The sequence below is a fragment of the Penaeus vannamei genome, chromosome 9, assembly GCF_042767895.1.
Source record: "Penaeus vannamei isolate JL-2024 chromosome 9, ASM4276789v1, whole genome shotgun sequence".
NCBI classification, from domain to species: domain Eukaryota; kingdom Metazoa; phylum Arthropoda; class Malacostraca; order Decapoda; family Penaeidae; genus Penaeus; species Penaeus vannamei.
In genome coordinates, this window is record NC_091557.1 from 14,942,924 (window position 1) to 14,950,423 (window position 7,500).

Below are 7,500 nucleotides of genomic sequence, written 5' to 3' on the forward strand. Positions count from 1 at the left end.
AAATAATGTGAAATAAAGCTAGCTTTGCTGTTAGCAATGTACATTTGTGATTCTTTATTAAAAATGTTTGCATGAGTTTTTTTAGGATCTGTAATTTTTTAATAAATTTTACCAGTTATCAAGCGTTTTAAATTGTAATGATTAAAGGGGAGAAGGGGATTATCTAGACGTATATCGCATAGAGTTAATGGCAGTGGAATAACGTACCATTGCTCAAGTTGTTCGGCTCCCCATAATTTCTAGGGGGTGAGCATGCGGTCATTCCCGTGGATAGAAGAACCTCCTTTGGCATCCTAAACTAAGAAATTTGACGTCATCTTCCATCACTAGGAACTAGACCCCTTCTTAGCCGTCCTATTGTAGTATATGGACCTGTAGTCCCCAGGGGGCCCCACCTACCCAGAGGAGTGCCTTAAGGGCCAAGGTCCCTCCCCATAAAGGTCAGTGGGCATCTGTAGGGTTTGTCCACCCACTGACGTCAACATCCCCCTTTGTTGCTGCTACAGTCCCAAGGGGAGTGACGGCGGGAAATCTTTGGACGTTCTAAGGTGTGAGGATGAATAATTAAAACAAATTAAAATAACTAAAAACTGCAAGAAGCCAGGGAGAAAAAGAGTGAATAGGCTAGCATAAGAAAAGTACAAGATGCAGGAGGAGGGTAAAATGAAAAGAGAAACTGTAGTAATAGACCTAAGTTAGAAATAAGGTCAAGTACGAGAACCACGAGGCTGCATATTATATATGGTGTATGTATAAGTACAGTCTTGCACGGTCCAGCTCTATCTTTGATAAATACCGTCACAGGCTTAATACTTGGCTTTTCCGTTCTTTTAGGATCCTGAGCTGGAGCTGTCGGCCACTTGGGTATAGTCCGCATTAAATATGTAAAACATGGTAGAGGATGAGGAGAGAAACGCCCCGTGGTACAGTGGAACAACGAATGTTTATTTCTCGCGGTACAAAGGGCGCCGCGGGAGGCCGTGACGTCATGCTCGCGACGTGTAAAAGATTTAACTTGATATGAAACGAAAATAAAACAAAACTAGACATTAAAACACAATAGAAATATAATACATTAAAAGGGAATGAAAAGGATAGATAAAACATATAAACATATAAACACCGAGCTGACAGTCGGCAAGCGCAATTCTGACCAAGGGGGTTACTCACATGCACGCAACCACACCACACGCACTCACACGCACGCACGCAACCACACGCACACTAACACACACGCGCACCAAGCGAGCATCATTTGAGGAGGGGGGGGGGGTAAGTGGGCGTAGAGAGCAGTGGCGCACTACCGTGTCAAAACGGACAGGTCGTGATGGCGTGGCCCTTCGCGCCCGTTGAGCCAAGAAAGGTGATCAGAAATAAACAAAGTAGGTTTAAGAATTCTTCCTTTGCCCGCAGTTTCATCCGTACTGAGCTTCTACCGGACTCGAAAAAAAACAAACATTTAGCCGTTATTGTTTGTAGCACCGAATTATGCTTTTGTTAAGGGCAAGATCACGCGGGAAATGATGACAGTGAGTATGGTAATGATGGTAATGATGATGATGAGCAGGAGGAGAATAATAACAATAATGATGTCAATACTTCTAACATAACGGATGGTAATGATAACAACAATGGCAATTATAGCATGGATATTGTATTACTAGTAAAAATAGCATTGATAATATTGCCAATGATAATGATAATAGTAATGGTAATGTAGTGGAGTATTGTGGTTCCGTAACCAATGTGAATTTGTTTAATGGGTTCATGCCAGATTGGTTTCTAAGGAGTGGTAGCGTGAATACAGAAACCAACTGACCCCGTTGATATACCTCAGCATTATCAATTAAAATAGTTAAAACAGCAATCTAGACAATAAAACAGTGAAAGGAAAGAAGAAAGTTTCAATAAGATTCACGAGCTTAATAATTAATGTAAAACTTCTAAGACTGGCTTATATTTACGTTTACTAACAAAGAATCACGACCAGCTCCTATGCACAAAGAAAATTATCCAGGAAACAGGACTTAACTTATACTTTTCGTGTAGGATGAAGCCAAGATATATGCAGCGTATTCCACCGTCCGGTATGTCGGGATAGGTCAGCCAGGAGGAGAGCAAAACGCCGTTGTTTCGAGGAAAATCAAATATTTCCTGCTCAACGCGACATATTTATATCCTCGGTGACGCCAAACATCGTTCGTAAAAACGGAAGTTTGCACATAAAACACCAAGAAAATTCACAGAGAACATACATAAAATAATCCTCATAACGAGATGAGAAAAATGCGTACTCAAGGTGGAGTAGGCAGAAAGACGTACAATTAGTAAAATATAACATTAAAATAGACATTTCTTAAAACCAGAAGAAAGCTAGAAAAATTAACAAAAAGGTTAAATAAAAATAAGCGATGCTTTTACAAGATGAAACTGACCCTCAAACTCACAGAAGGAACGAGAAATGATTTTTTTTTTTCAAATGAATCGCAAATGAGAGTACGGGGTCAAAGGGCAAACTCAAATAGAGGTGACCTATATGATTTAACATAAAAAAAAAGTTAACATGTACATAGAAAAACACGAAAGCAACAACTGTAGCAAGCGTTGACCGGGCGGAGAGATGCCAGGGCGCGCGAGACTAAGGCCTTTAAAAACCTTTCGCCAGGGCTGGCAAAGGGTTTCGCCGGGCGATCCGGAATTTCGTACTTTTAAAATCATGCCTGGCGAACGTTCGCCAGGGCTGGCGAAAGATCATATTGGAACAGCCTGACGAAGAGAGCTGTTTGAATACCATTTTCTTGCTTTCAAATTATAAATTAATAACATATTTGTGTATGATAGGATGTAGGAATCACATTGAAATTATAAAATATCTTAAAATCATAATTTGTTATGAAATAACGTATATACGTATTTTTTTTTCAAGACCTTCGATGTTCCAGTCGAGAGCTCAAGACATCAGCTGTATTCCTACACCCCTATCCCTACCCCCCCACCCCCGAGATTTAGGTTATTGTTATTTTGGTTATAAGGATAATGTTCTATTCACAAATGTTACCAGAAGTGTTTTTTATGGCGGCATGTTTACTTTTGGCTATAGAAACAGAGCTGTAGTGCTCCACCGCCCTATAATGAGGCGTGTTTAATGATACCCTTCTAGGCCTACAGTTCAATATCTTACATCAGTTAGGAATAGTAAAATTGTAATTTTTAAACTCTTTTTAAAGTATAAAGTTATTTTTTGTATAAAAGTATAAGGTTGATATAGTATAGTATAAAGTACTTTTAAAACCTTTCGCCAATGCTGGCGTTCGCCTGGCGAAGCTTCGCCAGGCGAACATCTGAGTGAGGGAGGCCTTACTTTTAAACTAAGGCAGGTGTTCGCCAGGCCTGGCGAACGAAAGGGATCGCCAGGCGCTAACATCTTGGATTCCTGATAAATCTAGCGCTTCGGCGAATGAAAAAAACGCGAGAAAAAGCAAAAGGTTTTAAAAGTACGGGCCATAAAGTTAACCTTGTTATAGTATAAAGTGTAGTATAGCATAAAGTATAAAGTTAATTTTGTTATAGTATAAAGATATTTTCAACTTCTTTGTTATAGCATAAAGTTAAATTTTAACTCCTTTGTTATAGTATAAAGTGAGACTATTGCGGAAACAACATTTTCGTCTTCTCTCGAGGTTAATAATTAAGTTTAGGTTATGTTATGTGCACTGCAGATGTAAACAAATTTGCGCTACATTTAGCGGGAATGCAAGATGTTAGCGCCTGGCGAACGTTGGGTTTAAAAGTAAGGCCTCCCTCACTCAGAGGTTCGCCTGGCGAAGCTTCGCCAGGTGAACGCCAGCACTGGCGAAGGTTTTAAAAGTACGGGTCTAGGGGTAGGGGGGAAGGAATACAGCTGATGTCTTGTGCTCTCGACTGGAACATCGAAGGTCTTGAAAAAAAATACGTATATACGTTATTTCATAATATATTATGATTTTAAGATATTTTAGAATTTCAATGTGATTCCTACATCATATCATACACAAATGTGTTACTAATTTATAACTTGAAAGCAAGAAAATGGTATTCAGACAGCTCTCGCGCCTTTTCTTCGCCAGGCAGTCCAATATGATCTTTCGCCAGCCCTGGCGAACGTTCGCCAGGCATGAGTTTAAAAGTACGAAATTCCGGATCGCCCGGCGAACGCCAGCATTGGCGAAAGGTTTTAAAAGTACTTTATACTATAATATATCAACCTTATACTTTTATACAAAAAATAACTTTATACTTTAACAAAAGAGTTTAAAAATTACTATTTTACTATTCCTAACTGATATTTGATATTGAGCTGTAGGCCTACAAGGGTATCATTAAACACGCCTCCTTATAGGGCAGTGGAGCACTACAGCCATGTTTCTATAGCCAAAAGTAAACATGCCGCCATAAAAAACACTTCTGGTAACATTTGTGAAAAGAACATTATCCTTACAACCAAAATAACAACAACCTAAATCTAAATAAGTCATCTCGGGGGTAGGGGGTAAGGGTAGGGGGGTAGGAATACAGCTGATGTCTTGAGCTCTCGACTGGAACATCGAAGGTCTTGAAAAAAATACGTATATACGTTATTTCATAATAAATTAAGATTTTAAGATATTTTATAATTTCAATGTGATTCCTACATCATATCATACACAAATATGTTACTAATTTATAATTTGAAAGCAAGAAAATGGTATTCAAACAGTTCTCGCGCCTTTGCTTCGCCAGGCTGTTCCAATATGATCTTTCGCCAGCCCTGGCGAAAGGTTTTAAAAGTACGGGCCTAAGGGAGGCTGACGGCGAGATGAGATGAGGGGAGATGGCGGGATGTCGGATGCCACCTTACAGTAATAAGGATAATGTTAATAATGATATTGATAATGATAAAAATTACAATAAGGAGAATAACAATAAACTATGGCTATATTAGTAGTAGCATAATTATGTTTATATGACTATCAGATAATAATAATAACAGTAACAATGACAATAGTAAAGATGATAATGCTTATAATATTCATGAGTTGCAATAATAATAATTATGATAATGATGATAATGAGGTGATAATAACAAGAATTACGATAATAATAGCAATAATAACAATAATGATCAAAATAAAAAAAGAATAATAAGAACAATGATAAGATAGTAATAATGATAATGAAAGTAATAAATGCCAATAATAATAATAAAAATGGTAACAAGGATAATAATAATGATATAACCAATAAAAATAATAATCATAATGATAATAGTAATAATAACGATAATCATAAGAGTGATAACAATGGTAATGATGATAATAATGATAATATTGAAAATAATGATAGTTATGATGATGAAAATAACAATGATACTAAAAATAATAATAATAAAAAAAAATAGTAAGGATGAAAATAAAAAAGTGAAAATAAAAATTATAGTAATAATTTTTATGATGATAATAACACTAATAATAGTAATAGTATCAGAAATGAAAATGATAATATCAATAAAGAAGATAATAACGATAACGTTTAAAGACAAAAACATGTGATTGTAAGATTCAAGGAAAATATTATAGGAAATAAAGACATTACATGAATAACGTTTTAATGGAGTGGAAAAATATATTTTTAAGAAAGTAGGAATGAAATAATTATCATTACCCTTCACTTTTACTCGTTATAATCTATTACTCCAAAATTTACTGTAATGTACAGTCATTACATTTATTTTTTTGTGTGTGTTTATGTTTTGATTACATTCATTATATTATGTTAATCAAATTTCAACACACATATATGTATATATAATGGTCCCATTTATTACTATTATGTAGCCCATATTTTGAAATACTTTTACACCATTTATTCTTCCAACTTAGGTTCCAAAAAAGAAAGAAAGAAAAAATAAATCGTACAATCATTTCGAACAATATATTCCTAACACGAGTCACAACACAGAAAATAAATCAGCTGTTCGATGCTAGAATATTACACCACAAACGATTCGATTTTAGTGGAACAAAGTTATGGTGAGAAATTTCCAAATAAAAAAAAAAGAAAATCTTGGACTCCCCCCCCCCCCCATAAAGAAAATAATCGACTGAAAACTATAATGTTAATCGTATAATTCAGTCTGCTAATATAAATAAAATAAATAAATGAATAATAAATAAATAAATATATATATATATAACTATCTATATATATGTAAATGTATACATATATACTATATAGACATATATCTATCTATCTATCTATATATGTATATATATATATATGTATATATATGTATATATATATGTATATATATATACATATACATATACATATACATATACATATACATATGCATATGTATATATATATATATATATATATATATATATATATATATATACATATATATATATATAGATAGATAGATAGATAAATAGATAGATATAGATATTATTTTTTTTTCTGAAGAGCAAAGCATGGCATGTTCAGCAAAAGAAATTCTCTTTTGATTACTAAACACTGAAACGAAATTACTCTTTTTGTTTCAATGCATGGAAACTATTGCTGCCATTGCTGTGCAGACAGTCATTAAGCTCTACTGACAGTTTTTGAAGTAAAGCCAACGATTTATATATCAGAGTTTAGGGGATGAATTGTTCTATTATCACAGCAAATGCTAATTAAATGCAATAGATTGTTACAGTTGAAACATGTTCTAGAAAATCTTTGGTATTAACATGATATTTAATAGCGAAAACTAGCAATAATATGGTACAAAATAACGATCAAAGGCCAAAGCGTTATCAGAGCAAAAGCCTGCAAGATCAAAGATGGCAAACAATGTATATGAACCTCAAATACGGGAATTTTACACGCTTATCTCGAATCTAGGGATGCTAATGAATAATATTGAATACTATAAGACAAAATACTAACCACAGTTATTTCTAAGAAACTACTGAAAAAATGATCACCAACGTTACACGTCCGAACCCCATGGAGGAAGCAAGGCATCTGGGAGGTCAAGTGACAGAGACGCTCCATCCTATACAAAATGTCCGAAAAGGAAAACGAGTAAACTACTCTGGGGGAGCTATTTTAAAATTTCAACATCAATGGGGGATATATTCATTTAAGAGACGGGATGAATTTCTTTTAAAGAGATGTCTGATTAAAGACCTTAATTAATGAGTGATCACACGAGTTGAATAGAACACAACACGAGACGCAGGCGCTGGTGATACCCACGGCCTCAAGCCCTAGCGAGGGGGCAGCCGCACGGAGGGTGGGCGGTCTGGTCAGCAGGTTAGCTTGTGTCTCGTTGGGGACTGAGAGAGTCCCTGACGAGGCGGGGGCACGGCCAGCAGAGAGAGAGACTGGGTCAAGCTGGATCATCCTTATATTTGACCCTGGCGGGAACAAGTGGTGGCTGCCACGCGGAACGTATATTTAGCTCGTCCCTCGAGGGATCAGCATGGCGGACAA